General features: G+C 42.4%; 1 long non-coding RNA gene, 3 other non-coding genes and 1 pseudogene across 4 annotated transcripts; 3 read left to right on the top strand and 2 right to left on the bottom strand.

Annotated features, from left to right (window-relative positions):
* LOC140373040 (piggyBac transposable element-derived protein 4-like) overlaps positions 1-7688 on the bottom strand; it is a 48257-nt pseudogene extending 40569 nt beyond the window's left edge.
* Positions 459-531, top strand: trnav-uac (transfer RNA valine (anticodon UAC)). Its single transcript has one exon. It is a non-coding gene; the product is annotated as a tRNA-Val (tRNA).
* Positions 1998-2070, top strand: trnaa-ugc (transfer RNA alanine (anticodon UGC)). Its single transcript has one exon. It is a non-coding gene; the product is annotated as a tRNA-Ala (tRNA).
* trnae-cuc (transfer RNA glutamic acid (anticodon CUC)) lies at positions 2891-2962 on the bottom strand. Its single transcript has one exon. It is a non-coding gene; the product is annotated as a tRNA-Glu (tRNA).
* Positions 7689-9172: 1484 nt separating the features above from the next.
* Positions 9173-9504, top strand: LOC140373037 (uncharacterized). Its single transcript, XR_011929021.1, has 3 exons — positions 9173-9248; positions 9325-9366; positions 9438-9504. It is a non-coding gene; the product is annotated as an uncharacterized lncRNA (long non-coding RNA).
* Positions 9505-20205: the final 10701 nt, after the last annotated feature.

Raw genomic sequence — 20205 nt, 5'->3', positions numbered from 1 at the left:
CTGCAATTCACAGAAAGTGCTTCATAGTTGGATTGTAGTTTTAGCTTCGCCCCCACTTGAATTGAATATTTTTGTATGGGTACTTTCTTTGTGTGTGAGTATTTTTCATTCTGATCATTTTTGCCAGAGTTCATTTCTATACGGCTACTTTTTGCTCAGGTAACATTTTGATCCAAGTCGTGTCTACCCTTGCCCTCATGTGCTATGTCTGTGTGCATTTAATAGTGCAATTATTTGTAAAATTGCTTATGATTTTCATATTTTGGCTAATAAATAAAAGTAGATCCTGATTACCTAGTCTTGATCAACGTTCGTGTAGTTCTGCACCTTTATAATGTAGCTCCAATTTGAGCTATGTGAAAGACAGTTACACAAAGGACTTGCAAAACAAATAGTAGATTTACTCAACAGGGCAAATCAAAGAGAGCAGCCATGTAGGATGCAGGCACATTCCCTGTGGTTTCATTGTGTAGAGGTCATCACATCTGCTTTACACGCAGAAGGTCCTGGGTTCGATCCCCAGTGAAACCAGCTGTGTGTTTCATGCAAACTCTCATTGACTTTGAGCATGCTGTTGGTGCTTTAAAGCTCCATGACTTTACTGTTCCCCTCTTGCATACTGAAATAAAAGCTTCATCTGTTGAGCTCATATTGTGTTCAATAGCTACAGCGTACCTATCATCTTGTATCTTTCATTCAGTCCTCTAATTCTTTCAACAAGGTTTAAATAAATGCACTTTCTATGTTCACATGCAGAAATCTGGGGATGAACCAGGGACTTCTAGATCTTCAGTCTATCGCTCTGCCAAATGAGTTATTTTGGTAAGGACAGCTGGTGGGTTCATGTCTTAAACAGGAACCTACTTATACACCCCAAGCATTTGATATTTGCTGAATGCCAATGGAAATGCGTGTGCACAATCTCTCTAGGTAACTTTGAGGTGGGTTGGTAATCAATCTGATATGATTTAAAACACACGTTCAAGGGTGTTTTTTACGTAGGGGGACAATGTGAAGATTGTTGCGTCATTCCACCCCAAATTCTGTCAACAAGTCGGCAGGAGTTATTAAAAGTTGGTTTAATAACTGTAAAGAGACTGAAAATCTTGGGAGATATACAAGATAAGCATTTGTAAAGAAACTTGGAAAGACCTTTTTTCCACATCAAATTTTACAGTTCTTCAACCACACATGAAGAGTCACCTGAACAGGGACTTGAACCCTGGACCCTCAGATTAAAAGTCTGATGCTCTACCGACTGATGGACGCATCATATGGCAATGGCATACTGTACATACATTGGCCATTCACTCACCTTAGCTAGCACAACAGCCCAGAGGCAGCCATGAAGACATGTGAAGAGGATCCATTGCGTTGTCAGCACAGGCAAATAAATGAACCATTTTATTGTCACCACTTGTGCTTCTTCATGTTCCTCATTTGGGTTGTCTTGTCAAAAATAGGAATTGTACTGCAGCAATCATGACTCTTGTTCCAAGTTTTATTTCCAATTAGACCTCAACCAGAGCCACTGTCTGTCTGCAATTCACAGAAAGTGCTTCATAGTTGGATTGTAGTTTTAGCTTCGCCCCCAATTGAATTGAATATTTTTGTATGGGTACTTTCTTTGTGTGTGAGTATTTTTCATTCTGATCATTTTTGCCAAAGTTCATTTCTATACAGCTACTTTTTGCTAAGGTAACATTTTGATCCAAGTCGTGTCTACCCTTGCCCTCATGTGCTATGTCTGTGTGCATTTAATAGTGCAATTATTTGTAAAATTGCTTATGATTTCCATATTTTGGCTAATAAATAAAAGTAGATCCTGATTACCTAGTCTTGATCAATGTTCGTGTAGTTCTGCACCTTTCTAATGTAGCTCCAATTTGAGCTATGTGAAAGACAGTTACACAAAGGACTTGCAAAACAAATAGTAGATTTACTAGACAGGGCAAATCAAAGAGAGCAGCCATGTAGGATGCAGGCACATGCTCTGTGGTTTCATTGTGTAGAGGTCATCACATCTGCTTTGCACGCAGAAGGTCCTGGGTTCGATCCCCAGTGAAACCAGCTGTGTGTTTCATGCAAACTCTCATTGACTTTGAGCATGCTGTTGGTGCTTTAAAGCTCCATGACTTTACTGTGCCCCTCTTGCATACTGAAATAAAAGCTTCATCTGTTGAGCTCATATTGTGTTCACAACAAACAATAGAGATAGACAATTCAATTCAATTCAATTTTTTTTTTTTTTTTTTTTAAATTCCAATTTGACTTGTTATGACACAAAGGTTTGTCCCATTGTTACTTTACTTACATGTGCGTCACTTTTTGTGTGTTTCAGTAACTTTTTTGGCCTGATCACCCAGTCCACAAGTGTTCCTGTACCTATATATTTACAAATCAAGTACTGTTAAGCAGGTGGCATCCTTTGCTGGTCAGGGGGAAGAGAAAGGTATGTTTCCAGCAGGGTTCTAAGAAATATGAAGCAATGCCAATGGATTTCTTGCCCATCAGCTTGACCACCTTGCCACCACAATACTGCATCTTTGGAAAATTACAGTGAAAGCGTGAGACCAATAGAAAAATCAAGATATGCTTGTCCAGTCAAGAATTGCTGGAAAACATGACTGATCCCAAATTAAGCAAAGTATGCGCTCTACCGCTGACCCACTTTGTCTAGAAATGCTCCAAAAAGAAACACCAACCAACCTGCTAGTCTATAGATGCATAGAAAAGCTAAAGGTTGATTACAAACTTTTACACGCTGCGCCCAAATTGATACCATGTTTCTATGCCTCTCTTCACCTCTGTCCAGCTTGAATGTACTCGTAACCACTGCGAGTCTTGTACATAATCCAGCTACAAGTGTTCCAGCAGGACAGACTAGATATTCCCATACCGGGAGTTGAACCCGGGCCACCTGGATGAGAGCCAGGAATCCTTACTGCTAGACGATATGGGAAGGATTTGAGAAGGTAAGAGCTGATTTAATGGTAAAGAAGGCTTCATTGATGCTTGAGAGTTAAGGAACAGTTCTGTATGTAATAGATATAAGCCCATTCCACGTGCAACAAGTCTAGTGATTTGTATTTTCCTTGTGGCTCAGCCTATTAGACCGTGGACCTGAAATCCACAATCCTGGATTTTGGAGGCTAGTATCCTGTGCATATTACTTATGGGGTTATGTACCCATAATAGACTCAAATTGCTTCAAAATGTCTAATCATGGGTCTTTTTTGACCTACATCTTCTTTCACTACTCAGCTATCCTTTTCCCCAAAAAAGAAATAACAATGTAGGATGGATAAAAGAAATGTGCTGCTAGATTCTAAGCAAATGTGGAACTGGGAGCTTGCGCTGAAGATCGGCTTCCATCATCCAACACATTACTGACTAGCTTGGTCAATTTGGATTGACAATCCCAATAATGCAAGTAAAAAAATTCTAGCAGAGGATGGTTTCGATCCATCGACCTCTGGGTTATGGGCCCAGCACGCTTCCGCTGCGCCACTCTGCTGAATGCCTATGATCAGGGGACTCAAAACCACAATCCTTGGTTCAAGAGGCCAGTGCGTAATGCCCATGGGGCTGTATACGTCTAATAGACTCAAATTGCTTCAAAATATGAAATCTAAATTTAAAGAAATGTGGAACTGGGATCTTGCTACGAAAGACTGTGCTCTAACACTGAGCTACATAACCATCTCTTGCCTGTCATGATTTTTGTCCAAGCAAGACTTGGAGTCAACACTTTTCACTTTGTGCCATCAACAGAATATTGAATGGAGATGCAGGGGATTGAACCAAGGATTTCATACATGCCCTCGTTCTTAAAGAAAGGCTCCCAAATTAAACATCAGCAAACATGCTGGTTTATAGAATAGAACGAAACCTCAAAATCTGTGCTGCTAAACACACGTTGCTGACAGGAATCCCAATGGATTTCAAGTCCATCGCCTTAACCTCTCGACCACAACAACAATACACATTTAGACTTTTTGAAATTATCCACATTATTATCTGAAACTAGCGCAATTACATTGCCAGATTTAACTCTCCATGAATTCATGGAGACAGCATGTTTTACTAAGCATTCTAAGCTCAGGTTTGGCGAGACATACCCATACTGGAAGTTGGGAATGTCGCCCAGGCTGCCTCGGCGAGAACTAGAAATTCTAACCCCTAGACCATATGAGAAATATAAAGATCAAGTGTAACAGATTGAATTGTAACATAAGCCTCATTGATGTTTGAGAGGTTAAGGTACAGTGCATAGTTGGGTCACCAGCTTTTAAGCAAGCATTTTTAATATCTAAATGTGCTTGGTTCTGCATGTAATGGAGAGAAGCACATAGCTCGGGATTTGTATTTTTCTTTTGGTTCAGCCAAATAGAGCCACGTCTTGATCTTTAATACAGGCTTTTTTAATGGGGTTTGGAAGCACTATCAAGCAGCTCTGAGTTTGTGTTGTCCCGCTCCAGAAAATCTGGATAAGTGCTCTTAGGAGCTAGATTTGAGTTCCAGTCCCTGTGAAGGGATGCTTTCAAGTACAACCGCTGCTACGTTGCATCGAACAGCTAAAGGTTGATTACTGCATATTGCACGCTGCATCCTAAATGGATGGGATTTTTCTATGTCTCTCTTAACAACCCACAGCGTGTCTTATTCATACTGTGGATTCAAGTCTTCCAAAAGGCTGACCACGATGTTCCCATGCCAGGAGTTGAACCCAGGCCACCTGAATGGGCCACTTTGTCTCACCTTCCTGCAGGTAGTGTGGATGGATGAAATAATATTGTTTGAATTTTATAAGTGCTGCAAGGTTCAAAGGTAATGCGGGACTGGGAGCTTGCACTGAATCACCACACGTGCTGATTTGAAATATTTAAGTGAAGGTCTCTAAAATTCACTGCTGTGTAATCTGGGGGGAAACAGTGCAGTGATGATGGGGAATTATTTCGATTTACTCATTTTGGTGTTTTTTCTCATTTTGACCCGTTTTATATATATATATAGTTATTTACTGTTCTATTTTTCCACAAAATAAATTATTTTATATTATAAAATGTGTGTCCTGTTTACATGCATCTTTTTCATATATATAATACTGGGTAGTTTGTGGGAAAATCAGTGGCTATTTAAAGATGTACTTATTTAATTTACCACAATTTAAGATCATAAACAAAAACAAACAAGGACAAGTTGAGATAATCCTTTATTAGTCCTCACAGTGGGGAAATTTCAGTGTTACAATGCACAAGTGGGTGCAAGTAAAGAGAACAGAGAACTCAAGAGTTGAGAAGCTTCTCATTGTTTTATTAATTTAACTTTATCTCATTCTGTGTAAACAACCAGACATTTGGGCTCAATCTTGAGTGAACATGTGGTCTTTGCTATAAATATGAAAAACACTTTATCAATAACACTTCTCTGTGTTGTGGACGTCCAGTCCTCTGTTGTGGACGTCCAGTCCTCTGTTGTGGACGTCCAGTCCTCTGTTGTGGACGTCCAGTCCTCTGTTGGTGATTGTCCTGTACAAATCCCCAGTGGCAAAAGATCTGAATAATAAAACAAACAAATAACTATATAGCCTAAATTTAGTTTACGTGTACTTTCATTAAATATACCACAGTCAAATTTAAAATGGTGCACTATAACAAAATATTAACGCTATGAAAACTATGTTTGATTTTTACTATCTATGTACTTTTCATTGGTTTTATACACAACCACAAGCACATACACAGCAGATACACAGCAGATACACAGCACATACACAGCACATACACAGCACATACACAGCACATACACAGCAGATACACTTTATTATTGCGCTCAGACATGATTATTTGTGTACTGACCTGATGGACAGATGGACAGGCGTCGGTAGTTATTGTTGTCCTGGTACATATCCGCGCACCAATGCGGGAAAACAAGTCAGGACCCGGGACAGACGAAACTACAGCTGAGAGCGAGATTTATCCAGTCTTGAAGCAAATTATGGTATTGACTCAACTCGGATCACTGGTGGATCCAGACACGCCGCCGAGCGTCGTTTTTGGGCTTTGAAAAGCAAATACGCAAAAGGCACTTTCTCAACTTTGATCCGCCATTAGAGAAGCCAGAGTGACAACACCTCCACTACGCATGCGCGAACACGCGTCTGCTTATTATTTTCGGCTCTGCTCCGCTGCGTCGAGAACGCGGCTTATTTGCGTTTGTCTTCATACATACAGGCGTCCAACTTCGCCATAACGCGCGAATAGGCGTCTGCGGTGTGAACGGGCCATAACACTACAATAGCCCATAGTAGCACTCTGAGGGACTGAAACCCCTATAACCTTCATTTGACAGTGTTTTTACTGTTAAAACCCAAATGCGTAGTTTTGCCGGGCTTTTATTTTGAAGGAAATACTCCACGTACTTTAACTGCGTCACTGTAATAGCCCATAGTAGCACTCTGAGGGACTTGAACCGCCAAAACCTTCATTTGACAATGTTTTTTTTTGTTAAAATCCAACTACAAAAACTTAAAAAAATTGAACTTTAATAATGGCCCCATGTAAGTCAATGGAAAAAAATACTTTTGTAAATACTTCAAAAAGTACAAAACCTAACAACACAAAATTTGAAAAGCACGGATCATACATTGGAAAGGGTTTGAAAACTTTAAAAAGTTTTGAAACATTTGAAAAGGTTTGAACTGTGGAAACAACCGAAAACAGGGATTAAGATGGAAAGATTAAGAAATTAAAGATGGTGACTGCCAATAATAAAAAAACACAAGAACATATGGTGCCTGCAGAAATATCTGCAGTCACCCAATAATAAAAACACAAGAACATATGGTGCCTGCAGAAACATCTGCAGTCACCCAATTAATTAATAAACTTAGATATTTGATCATAGAATTGTTAAATGCCGATAATACGGCTGGTGCCCCAATCTACTCTTAAAATACATACCCACACTTATGCAGTGTGTCATGTTTGAAATCGTGAACAATTCTTTAATCGATATCACCCTTGAATGTCCCCCTCTTTCACAAGTGGGAGGACAATCATAACCTTGCAGTAATGCAATAAGTAATGCCATCTCCCTAGCCTGACCTGCAGATGTCGCAATTGCGCACGCCTGTTTTACTCTTATGTCTTCATTGTAAGGACACAATTGTTTTCGTTTTCCTTATTATTTCAAATTTAAAAAAAATTATGAAGAAAAACAAAATTAAGAAGATTTTTTTTATTTTATTAAAAAAATAAAAACACCTCTATACGGAACCAGCCACTTGTCCACGGTGACCTCGGGTCCGGGGTCGTACATGAGCGGCAGTCGGTCGCACCACAAGTCCCCCAGCTCCCTGATGGGCGCCAACTTGTCTCCTCCTCCTCCTGCTCCAGAAGACGAGGAGCGCCTCGCCTCTCTGGTCTCGCGATCGTCGAAGCGGAGAGCGCTGGAGTAGGTGCGAAACGTCTTCAGGGGCATGGTGGCGCGGAATATCGAGCGCCCGGTCTCCGGGTTCTAGAGGCTCTCGCACGCCTCGCCTCTCAACCTGTAGACCCCGGCCAGGATCAGATAAGATAGCCCTCATTTGTTACCAATGGTGATGCAGCTTGTTGCAAAGCTCGAACATTTGCGGCCAATTTGCTTCGCGAAGGTTTTCCCCTCTTGAACATTTGACCAATCATCGCGGAGAAATGTTGAGACGGGTACTTTTTCACTAGCACGCGCAGACGAGCACAATACACAAGCTGGGGGCGATACTACAGCGATAGGTAAGACTTAAAATGTATTTTGTAAATGTAAACGAACAGTCTTTTTTTGTTCATTTATAAAAACTTGCTATGAGGAATAGTTTCTCTCCACAACTATGTTTGTGATGTAGACATTAACATTCAAGCATATAGACTAACATGCTACTAATCAAAGCTTTTCTTCTGTAAAGACAATGTCTTCAAAAAAGAGCCTATGTCCGACTGAGTGGTGTCACAAACGGCAGAACGGAGCCAATTTACGGGGCTGGAAACAGGCGATGAATAAACAGTCTTTAATGATAATGGAACAGAAAAAAACTAAATCTCTTGATTAAGAGTACGACAAACAAAAGATTCTTCCAGCAGTGGGCAGCGCCAGCAACCGCAATGTCTGAGGGCAGAGGAGAGGCGTAGTCAGGTCCGTTCCAAGTTCGGTACACAGGCAAGACAGCGTTATCAGGGGATAGGCGAAAAGTGTTGTCTCAGGACGGTCCAGGGTTGACGACGGCAAACAGAAATCATGAGGAGTAGGCAGGAATCAGACTCAAAAGTCAAAAATGGGAATCAGAATCAAAGCGCTCGAATGCTGGGACTAACAGGGCAACACAGACAATCTCGCCCTGAGACAAAGAACACACACACTAATATACTACACCCAGTGATTAACAATCAGATACAGCTGTGAACCCACACACAGGTGTGAGGAGCCTGAGAGACAAAGGGGCGGTAACCAGGGAGGAGAACAAGAAGGGAGGGGGGAAAACGAAGAGGGACAGAAACAGAAACACTGAGTAAAACAAGACAAACTATACATCACCAGACAGACGGTGACCATGACAAGTGGGTCACAAGTCTCAAGAGTTTTGCGAGAACCATACCTGGCCTACAGGTGAAGGCAACAGACCAGCTCCTCGGCAGAAGAAATGGTTTGAGCTGTATCAGAGGGTAAGCGTGAGATTAATCTGATATATACCATCACATTACCCTTGTGTGTCATTTAAAATCATTGGTATTTATTTCTTATACAGATTGACAAATGTCCAATGCAGGCTCGAGGACAGATGTCTTTGTTTGGCGTGAAGACATCATGTTTGTGTGGTTTTCACATTCCGAAGGTGAAAGAAATTACTACTACTACTACTACTACTACTACTATTACTGTCACCTCCTCCTCACAGCCCAGCACCTCCTCACAGCCCAGCACCTCCTCACAGCCCAGTGCCATCTCCTCCATGAAGCCAGCTCTCCCTGTGCTACGTTCATCTCCTCACATCCCCTCAAGCTCCTCTTTTTTAGCAGCAGAGAGACGGCCTAACCCGAACCTGACAATGGTTAGTGACTAGTAATACAGCATTTCATATATCACCTGTTGAGCATGTTCATATTAACATGCAAACATCCTTTCACTTCACGAAGCCCAGATTTGGTGGGAGCCAGAGTGAGGCTGTCAAGCCCAACCTCAGCTTTGCAAGAAAAAGGCCATATCCAGTGGAGGTGCGACGTTTTAAAAATGAATGCATACAATTACTTAATAATATATATTATACCCATCACACTTACTATTTTACAGGTCAATGCTGCAGCTAAGGTTTCCCCCAACACGGCTGTTTCTGTAAGTAAAATAGTGAATCTTATTACATGTATGTTACACATGGCTTTTGTTAACCTTACAGTATTTAACAGGCAGGACACCCTGAAGGAGACCGTCTTGAATCCGCTGCACCTGATACTGGACCCATTGTTGCTGCCCGAGTAAGTACAAGTTAATAATAATCGTTATTACAATAAAACCATTTAAATTATGTTTTTTATCAAATTAAATGTATGTTTTTTTTTTAGATTGCCAGCTTTGAGGCACACCTGGCAACGCCCCTAGTCCCTCGCTTGTGGTCTGAGGGTTTGCCACCTGAAGACCACAAATGGCTTAATAAGACTCTTTTCAGAGAGGGCCCCAGAGGCAAGCCAGAGCTCCATGACCACCTGGAGCTCTGGTATTTTCCTCCACTGCCAAGCAATGTTTTCCACCAGCCTCCAACACCAGACCACTTCTTTGCCCATCCACTCCTTGTCTGGATGCCTTTCAAGCTGTGGAAGGTGAAACTGGTCTGTCCCAACTCTGCCTGTGGAGGACACCAACTCACAGGTGCAGGGCTGCACAAGAGGGCACGGAGGGTTTTGGATGTGGACCGGATCTACAACGTGGTGACAGAAACCCTCACCTGCACCAAGTGTAGAGCCAGCCACGTATCTTGGAGCCAAACTGTCCTCTCACAGCTGGATCATGGCCATAGATCCCAGTTTAGGGTCATCCTAACACGGAAGTAGGTATTTGCACATGTACTTGCTGACAGAACATGTAATCACAAATAATATTCTATAAATTAGGTTTGCTTGTGACATCTGGGTCATCCGACTTTTGCGTCAGAGAGGGCTGGGAAACAGTCCAACACGGCTGCTTAAACTGCTGAAGGAGGGTCACAGTGAAGAGTGGCTGGACAGAGTGTCACACTACACTGAGGAGTGCCTCCACTTTCAAAGTCAGCCTGGACTGATTCCCATCATCTTCCAGGATCCCCCAGAGCCTGCTGTGGTACCCAGTTGCAAGTGGCTCCTATCTGTCTATAGCCAGGATATTTTGACCAGGTTGGATGACTTCAGAGCCAGAATAACATCCATTTATGGCTCAATCCTAAAGATGGATTCCACAAAGAAGGTTAACAGTAGTTTTAATTTGATATACAGTACAAGAGCTACACTGTCAGTATACTTCTATTTTCTTTCCTTTTTATTCCAGATCACAAAGAAACTTTCAGGAGCGGCCAGGGGTACAGCAGCCTGGGTTACGTCTGTGGGCAATGAGCATGGCCAGATCCTGATCAGTGTCCATACTGCTCAAGAGGGAGCTGGACTAGACATGATGGTGGCAGGCTTGATCAGGCGCTACAGGCAGGCTGGTGTGAATCCACCGCTAGCACTTTATGTTGACTGTGGGTGCTGCGTTGAGGCAGGGACAACAAAGCTGCAAGCCAGATTCAGCGGGTGGCCAAATACAGCCATCCGTCTCGATATCTGGCACTTCATGCGTCGGCTGGCCCAGGCGTGCTCAACAAATGCACATCAGCTGTACCCACAATTTATGTCACGTCTATCGTCGTGCATATTTGAGTGGGATGCAGCTGATTTAGCTTTGTTGATGCATGCCAAAAGGCAGCAGCTTCTACTAGCAGGTCATCCCTACAAGAGTGATGCAGAGATCAAGAACCTCTTGTCAGTGGATGAGTTGGCCTCTCACTGCAAGAGGAGGACCAGAAGAGAGAGCTGCACACTTGAGCTGCTGGAGAAGCTGCTACAGGCGCTGATGGGACCAAAAGGGAGAGACTCCATGGGAGTTCCCCTGTTTGACCAGGAACGTATGGAGCACATCTGGCGGGTCCAGCGCAAGCATGTTAAATGCATCCAGGATCCTGCAGGTGTTGCCCTGTACATTAAAACAGGGGAGGAAACAAAGGGAGATGTCTGGTAATTATAGAATGAAAAAGAAAAACAATATTCAATTAAGTCACTTTATTAAAATACATTAAATACACTTTTACTGTTAACTGGAGAGCTTATTGGGGTGCAGTACTTGTACATCCAGACTGGACAGGCACTGCAGGACATGCACCCAGATTCAGAGCAGACTGCTCAGCTCGTGGATGAGCTTGATGTTCAGGAGGAAGAAGAAGATGAGGGTTTCTTGGACCTGCCAGTGGACCCCACTGTCCACCAAATGGAGGATCAGGATCTCCCAGGAAGTCCAGCTCCCTGAAGTACTTATACAATCATTAGGGTCATATCCTCTGCAAATACCTGTACTGTCATTCTCAGCGTAATATTAACCTGTTACCATCCACCTGCGCGCCGGTGCGCATTTTCCATATCTCAAATATTCTCTTACATCATCACTTTTATTTCCATGGTCAATACCAGCAAGCCATACATAATTTTAAAGGTTATTTTCTCAACAAAACGAATATGTCATTGAATAATATGCGCCAAGAAGCAATTCCCAATAGTTTGTGAGAAAGTCTCAACTTTTACAAACGCATGTCCTACCTGTTTGCTGTTTATGATGGACGAAACGGCTTTCAATCTGTAAATTCTTGTACTCTTGTACTTGAAAAACAATATCCACTTGTATTTTTCCTGAAGTTATCCGATTTCGAGATATTGTCAAGTAAACAAAGCTTTCTTCTCTGACGATATTCAGGATTAAGGCTCGTCCGGCGCATTTCTCCGTCCATAACAAATTACCTGTTTGACTTATAAGATGGTGTTTGGCATCGATCTTTTCTTCAGACTGTTACCTACAGAAGGAGACCATCAATTTTTTCTGTCCACGGGTTTGTTCTCTACAGCTTCCGGAGGAAAAAAATGCGCTGCTTCCGACGCGGGAAGCTAACTTGTTTTTAGCCACATAGCTGACGTTAGCAGTGACTTAGCAGACTTTGATTGACATATTATTCTAGCCAATAAGAATAGCTTTAGAATGCGGGGCGGGACTTAGGGGTCCCACACACAGAATCCTCTGTATTCACGTGCGTAACGGCTGTAAAGAGACAGATTTTTGGGCATGAGGCGACTAGATTTTACGCATAACGTTTTCTGATTTTATTAGCCTTTTGGACGCACATTTTGTTCGATATATGTATTATTATACCAATACAAAAATAAAATGAAAATATTATATATATATATATATATATATATATATATATATATATATATATTTTTTTTTTTCACCTCTATATGGGAAATTCATGGGTAAACTCATATTTACACATTTTCACATACATTGTTTTTAGCAGTTATAATAGGTATTAGTGGCCTACAAAACATCGTTTTATGATCATAGAGGAGCTAAAATTGTAATAAAACAGTTTGGCACATATTTGGATCACTTGTTCCGAATATACTTTTTGATACAAAAAGGTCAACAGCACCAAAATGCCTATTCCCAGAGATCTGAAACTTTACACAGTCGTTGTCAACAAGATAAACATCATGTACAGTGAACAGCATGAGCACACAATGAAGTATGTCATGCTCAGGACCATTACAAATTGACAATATTCAGGCGAGGCTAAAAAAAGGATGTTTTGTTTATATTTGGGCTTCTTTAGTGTAAGTTCTGAAGCCCTGACAGTGTTCATATGCACATCTGCAGAAACTAGAAGGCCTAAGCTTTCTAATGATGCATCACACTTGCAAATTTATCACCCAAGCTTATGACGGAGCAAGTGTTATGCAGGGTGCCTCTGTAGTAGTTCAGCGTAAAGTAAAAGACATTTATCAAACTGCGCACGCACACCAACTCAATCGTATTATGCAACAAGCGACATCTAAGATACCCAAAATAGCAAAATGTTGTGTTTTTTTTCAAGGTTGGCAAAACGAACGAGCGTACTTGGTAATGTGGTAGCCCTCAGACTTCCTAAAGCCTCTGCAACGAGTTGGAACTTTCACAGTCGCTCAGTAAACACTGTTTATGAGCACAAAGATGACCGTCTGAAGTGTTTTGAGACGATCCGGGATTCAGGGAAGTTCAATGCTGTGACTGTGAGAGAAGAAGCAGGCTTTGTGAGAATGCTGGGGGACTGCACTTTTATTTTTTCCTTAACTGTTTCACAAAATCCTGCCACACGTTGACATACTCTTTCAGCAGCTTCAGAAACGAAACGTCAACCCAGTCTTCATCAAAGTTGCCATTCAAAGATTCACTGACAGCATTATTAACATAAGGTAAGTGCAAATTGATAATGAAATTGTGGCATAAATCATTTGTAATTATTGTCACAACATTGCTACAACGGGATGGGGGATAGAACATCTCTCCATTATAAAAAACGTTATGAACCAATAAATCTAACCTTGAGTTTCCACACAGGAAATTCCTGCAGTTTTTGCGTACTTTCTAATCGAAGGTGGAACTATTTTTCGTCTGTCGCGGACGAGTGAAGAGGCGCGGAGCAAGTCTGAACCAATCAGAACAGCGCTTCTTGGATATAAACTCAGTGATCCGGTCTGTTTATCAATAAACATGGCGTCGAATCCGCGAAAGCGGCGCCGTGGATCTTCAGAAAAACCTGCTTGTTGTATGCATATTTTAGAGAATTGCACCGAACAGACATGCGTTATGACGAAGGTCAGATGGGACACGTTTCGGCTGATTGCGAAAGAGGGTTATCACTCGACGGGAGAGAAGCGCGCGCTGTACAACCCGCGCTGAACTGTTTGGATCTGCAATACACCAAGCTCGAAACTTTGCCGAGTTTCCACTCCTGTGTTACATACGGTTTACAGACAAACGGCAACTGTACAATGCCAAAGAACGCCAGAAAAAGTCACTCGAAAATCTTGAAGGTAAGCAACTTTGATCATTTTTGTAGGAATAATTGTTTTTTGGAGAAAATGTTGTCGTCCTGGTTTAGTCCTTGTGTAGTCCTGGTTTAGTCCTTGTGTAGTCCTTGTGTAGTCCTGGTTTAGTCCTTGTGTAGTCCTGGTTTAGTCCTGGTTTAGTCCTTGTGTAGTCCTGGTTTAGTCCTTGTGTAGTCCTGGTGTAGTCCTGGTTTAGTCCTTGTGTAGTCCTTGTGTAGTCCTGGTTTAGTCCTTGTGTAGTCCTGGTGTAGTCCTGGTTTAGTCCTGGTTTAGTCCTTGTGTAGTCCTGGTTTAGTCCTTGTGTAGTCCTGGTGTAGTCCTGGTTTAGTCCTTGTGTAGTCCTTGTGTAGTCCTGGTTTAGTCCTTGTGTAGTCCTGGTGTAGTCCTGGTTTAGTCCTTGTGTTGTCCTTGTGTAGTCCTTGTGTAGTCCTGGTTTAGTCCTGGTTTAATCCTTGTGTAGTCCTGGTTTAGACCAGGTTTAGACCAGGTGTAGACCAGGTGTAGTCCTGGTGTAGACCAGGTGTAGTCCTGGTTTAGTCCTTGTGTAGTCCTGGTCTAGTCCTGGTGTAGTCCTGGTTTAGACCAGGTTTAGTCCTGGTTTAGTCCTGGTGTAGTCCTGGTTTGGTCCTGGTGTAGTCCTGGTGTAGTCCTGGTGTAGACCGGTGTTGTGGAAAAAAATATAATCTTTTTCAATTAAATACTATTTCTATTCGATTCAGTTTTAACACACAGTCACACCCTGACACAACCCCTCCTTGCCTGGAAATGTACATGTCCAAGGCCAGGCCCCGTTTGGTTTCACACTAGGACAAAGACAGCAAGACATGTGAATTGAATTAATGCAAAGGTTATCCACTGTCTCCTTCCTGGAACCTCTGCTCCTTTTGTACCTGAGCCGGTGTCCTGGTGTAGTCCGGGTTCAGAACGGTTTCAGGCCTTTTGTATCATGTTCCTATGCTCAATTGTTGTATGCCGATGCTCATTTGTCTTGTTTCCCTAGAATACACTGAAATTGGAGATGTATCATCCCAGAAAAGACTCCGGTCAAAGACAGAGATTATCGCACCCCGACACCAGGCTCCTCCCACAAGTCTGCTTGATATGCAAGAAGAAAGACCTCTACATTACAGTTAACCAAAAAAGAGTGAAGGATAAATTGGCAAAGGCTGAAACAGAATCATGTGGTATGTATAGGCTTAAATTATAGTTCACAATCCCCCAAAATACCACATACATGTAGAACAGCCTTTGGTATATAATAATTCAATTTCACTCTTTCTGTATAATAAAAATGCACTTTACATATCTATCATTCGTCTCGCTAATTGTTTGTGGTTGTGATTTTCCTTCAGGACGTCTACGAGAGGCACATCCGGGATAAGGACTGTGTGGCAATAGAGGCAAGACACCATCACAGCAGCTCTAACAAGTACACAAGACACCATCACAACAGCTCTAACAAGTACACAAGACACCATCACAGCAGCTCTAACAAGTACACAAGACACCATCACAGCAGCTCTAACAAGTACACAAGACACCATCACAGCAGCTCTAACAAGTACACAAGACACCATCACAGCAGCTCTAACAAGTACACAAGACACCATCACAGCAGCTCTAACAAGTACACAAGACACCATCACAGCAGCTCTAACAAGTACACAAGACACCATCACAGCAGCTCTAACAAGTACACAAGACACCATCACAGCAGCTCTAAAAAGTACACAAGACACCATCACAGCAGCTCTAAAAAGTACACAAGACACCATCACAGCAGCTCTAACAAGTACACAAGACACCATCACAGCAGCTCTAACAAGTACACAAGACACCATCACAGCAGCTCTAACAAGTACACAAGACACCATCACAGCAGCTCTAACAAGTACACAAGACACCATCACAGCAGCTCTAACAAGTACACAAGACACCATCACAGCAGCTCTAACAAGTACACAAGACACCATCACAGCAGCTCTAACAAGTACACAAGACACCATCACAGCAGCTCTAACAAGTACACAAGACACCATCACAGCAGCTCTAACAAGTACACACGGTTCCTGTTCACCAAAAAAACAACACAAGATGAGAGCGCAAGGTAAATTAAGATATGATATTAATAGAAAATATATCTCTTGTTAGGCCTAGAAATGGTTGAAACAGAATAAAGTTACTCTAGAAATGATTTTCATTTACCATATAATTTGTCATGAAAATGTCTCTTTTTCCATTGAAACCAGACATCCCTTTGGACATACGTACAAGCTCTTTTGTGATAGTGTAATCACAAAAAAATATTCTGGAAGAGCAAGAAGTCATGCGTATGACAAAGCTATTGAGGATATTCAAAAAAATGGTTGCAACACACGAAGCTTTGGATGCATCATCATACGGTTATGTATTTATGACTACCTCATTTCAAACACAATATTTGTATCAACTGATTCAAGATGTTTAATTCATTATTTCTTTTCCAGGAGCTATCAATTGAAGAGAAGACTACAAGCTGACTTCCCTCAGACATCATTTCATCGACCAAGTCAACAAAATGCGAGCGACTTTGTGTCTGTGGAAACTCTTCAGGCTGGTGATGTATTTGAGCAGCTTCATTCTGACAGTGAGATGTTGTCATCTTCAGAGACTGATGTTGGTAGTATTAGTAGTCCTGAATATGCAACAATTGGACAATCCAGTAAAGACAATTATGAGTTAAACACTAAAGCAGCACATACTACGAGCAAACTACCAAGCTGCAATTCATCGTAGGGCTCTACATCAACACATATCTGCATCGTCACCATCACTAAATGGTTGGAACATAAAGGACAATGAACTGTCCATAAATTGGATGTCTGGCAGTCCAGCCCCAAGAGATGTTCTGAAAGTCATAAACTGCAAGTGTCGCACAAACAAATGCGAGTCAAATGGGTGTTCTTGTAGGTCCTCTCAACTTGTCTGCACTGACCTTTGTCAATGTAATAACTGTTCTAACAAACCTCAGGATAATGATGCAGCTGTCATGTCAGAAGATAGTGAAACAGATTAATGTAAATACAGTATTGCTCTAAAATGAATGTTGACCTCAGACCTGTGTGTAATCGTATCAAGTGCAATGTCATTATATTTCATTATTAGAAGTTTTATATCTTTAATTCATCATTAGTTTTTCATTTGTATTGTTGGTGTTGGTATTGTTAATGGATTTGTGAAAAGTTATTCAGGTTTGATGAAAATTGTCAAAATCGAAAATCGTTTCTAAATGGCAATTTTTTCCCTTTTTACACTTACTGGTGTAAGCTTAATATTAATCCGATCAGTCTGAGGTTTTATATATCCAAACTTCAGTTGTCCCTTGATGTGTAAACAAAAAATGGTATCTCTATCTTGCCTGCATCTGGAGTTTTAATGCCAGTAAAATTGCCACATGTGCCAATTTTTGCTAATTTTCGCTATTTATCGAACTTCAACGGGCTATTTCTCAAAAACTGCAGGGATTTGGTTTGTGGAACTTTTTTTCATGTTCCATCCATCCATCCATCTTCTGCCGCTTTATCCGGGGCCGGGTCGCGGGGGCAGCAGTCTGAGCAGGGACTCCCAGACTTCCCTCTCCCCAGACACTTCCTCTAACTCCTCCGGGGGGATCCCGAGGCGTTCCCAGGCCAGCCAAGAGACATAGTCTCTCCAGCGTGTCCTGGGTCTTCCCCGGGGCCACCTCAGCTGGCTCCTCTCGACGTGGAGGAGCAGCGGCTCTACTCCGAGCTCCCCCCGTGTGGCCGAGCTCCTCACCTTATCTCTAAGGGAGCGCCCAGCCACACGGCGGAGGAAACTCATTTCGACCGCTTGTATCCGCGATCTTGTTCTTTCGGTCACTACCCAAAGCTCATGACCATAGGTGAGGTCAGAACGTAGACCGACCGGTAAATAGAGAGCTTTGCCTTTCGGCTCAGCTCCCTCTTCACCACAACGGTCCGATGCAGCGACTGCATCACTGCAGCCGCTGCACCGATCCAACTGTCGATCTCACGCTCCATCCTTCCCTCACTCGTGAACAAGACCCCGAGATACTTGAACTCCTCCACTTGGGGCAAGGACACCCCACCCACCTGAAGAGGGCAAGCCACCTTTTTCCGGTCGAGAACCATGGCCTCAGATTTGGAGGTGCTGATTCTCATCCCAGCCGCTTCACACTCGGCTGCAAACCGTCCCAGTGCATGTTGCAGGTCCGGGTTTGATGGAGCCATCAGGACAACATCGTCTGCAAACAGCAGAGATGGAATCCTGTGGTCCCCAAACCGGACACCCTCCGACCCCTGACTGCGCCTAGAAATTCTGTCCATAAAAACTATGAACAGAACCGGTGACTAAGGGCAGCCCTGGCGGAGTCCAACATGCACTGGGAACACTTACTGACTTACTGCCGGCAATGCGAACACAGCTCCTGCTCCGGTCACACAGGGACCGGACAGCCCTGAGCAAAGGGCCCCGGACCCCGTACTCCCGGAGCACCCCCCAAAGGACACCCCGAGGGACACGGTCGAAAGCCTTCTCCAGATCCACAAAGCACATGTGGACTGGTTGGGCAAACTCCCATGAACCCTCGAGCACCCGATGGAGAGTATAGAGCTGGTCCAGTGTTCCACGACCGGGACGAAAACCACTCTGCTCCTCCTGAATCCGAGGTTCGACTATCGGTCGGATTCTCCTCTCCAGTACCTTGGAATAGACCTTACCCGGGAGGCTGAGGAGTGTGATCCCTCTGTAGTTGGAACACACCCTCCGGTCCCCCTTCTTGAACAGAGGGACCACCACCCAGGTCTGCCAGTCCAGCGGCACGATCCCCGACCGCCACGCGATGTTGCAGAGACGTGTCAACTTTTTTGTGTCAGGACTTTTTTTCATGTTACCTCAAGTATTTAGCTTTAAGAAAACACCAAAAGAAAGTATCCCCCATAATGTTGATACGGAATCCACTTTCTAGCCGCTTTTCTGTCTTCGGCAAATGGCCTACATGTGACTTAACCTATTCTGAGTAATGGTCCTTAAACAGTTTTCTTAAACAGTCTATTTTAGTGGTATTTATGGTTAATTAAGTATATCCTTCTCAAAATTGTATGTGTATCTAGATTGAATAATAAGGTCAATAATATTCTACATTTTCCTGAACTAGTTTATTACCTCATTACTATAATAGTAGTTGACATGCATGTAGCACCCACTGTTGGATTCGTGAGGGCACAATACTACATTGACCAGAAATTAATTTAAATTCATTACACTATACAACAGAGCACATTTCTCTTGTTATTTCGTTATTTCGTTGTTCTTGTGATACTTGGAAAGACAAACAAAACGTTTGAGAGCCACATCGTTTGTTTCAACAGGTATGCGACACCATGTGATACACACAAAGGAGCCCTTCGCGTTTACCCAGCATCTTGTCAGCTCAACATTGCTACATGGAGAGTTGTTCCCACAGCATGCTGCAACGTTCCTTGATGCTGCCTTAGATGCTACAATGGAGGCCTTTCCAGTCCTCATTATGACCAGACTCAAGACAGAACTCTCTCTGATTTATGAAAACGATGAGTAACAAAAGTGTAATGGTGCTGTGTTTCTGTACCAATTTTTTATGTAGAACAATCTTTAGGGCACATTTTCAGAGACAACTTCCCTTTTGAAAATGCTGATCACCACTTCCATGACAACTGCTGAATCTGAAAGATGTTTCTTTACTCTAAAGAGAGTCAAAACTTTTCTCAGGAATACAATGTCTCAAGATTGACTAAATGCACTGGCCATGTTCTCGATTGAAAAAATGGTGAAAGACATGCCCAACTTCAACCCAAAAGTTATTGACATTTTTTTTATTTAGAAATTGATTGTGCTATCATATGCTGTTGTAATTATTCTTGACATAATTCATTGAAGATTAATTCTGGTTTAAGTGCAGTTAATATTAGTTTGTTTTATTGAATATAATCTCACTTCTATTCATAAATAGATGGTTTGGTTGTTAGAACACGCA

Source organism: Eucyclogobius newberryi, unplaced genomic scaffold (assembly GCF_026437365.1).
Source record: "Eucyclogobius newberryi isolate DKJ021-1_F unplaced genomic scaffold, fEucNew1.0.hap1 SCAF_29, whole genome shotgun sequence".
In the NCBI taxonomy this organism is placed as follows: Eukaryota; Metazoa; Chordata; class Actinopteri; order Gobiiformes; family Gobiidae; genus Eucyclogobius; species Eucyclogobius newberryi.
The sequence above is the reverse complement of the archived record's forward strand: the minus strand, read 5'-3'. Positions and strand labels throughout refer to the sequence as shown.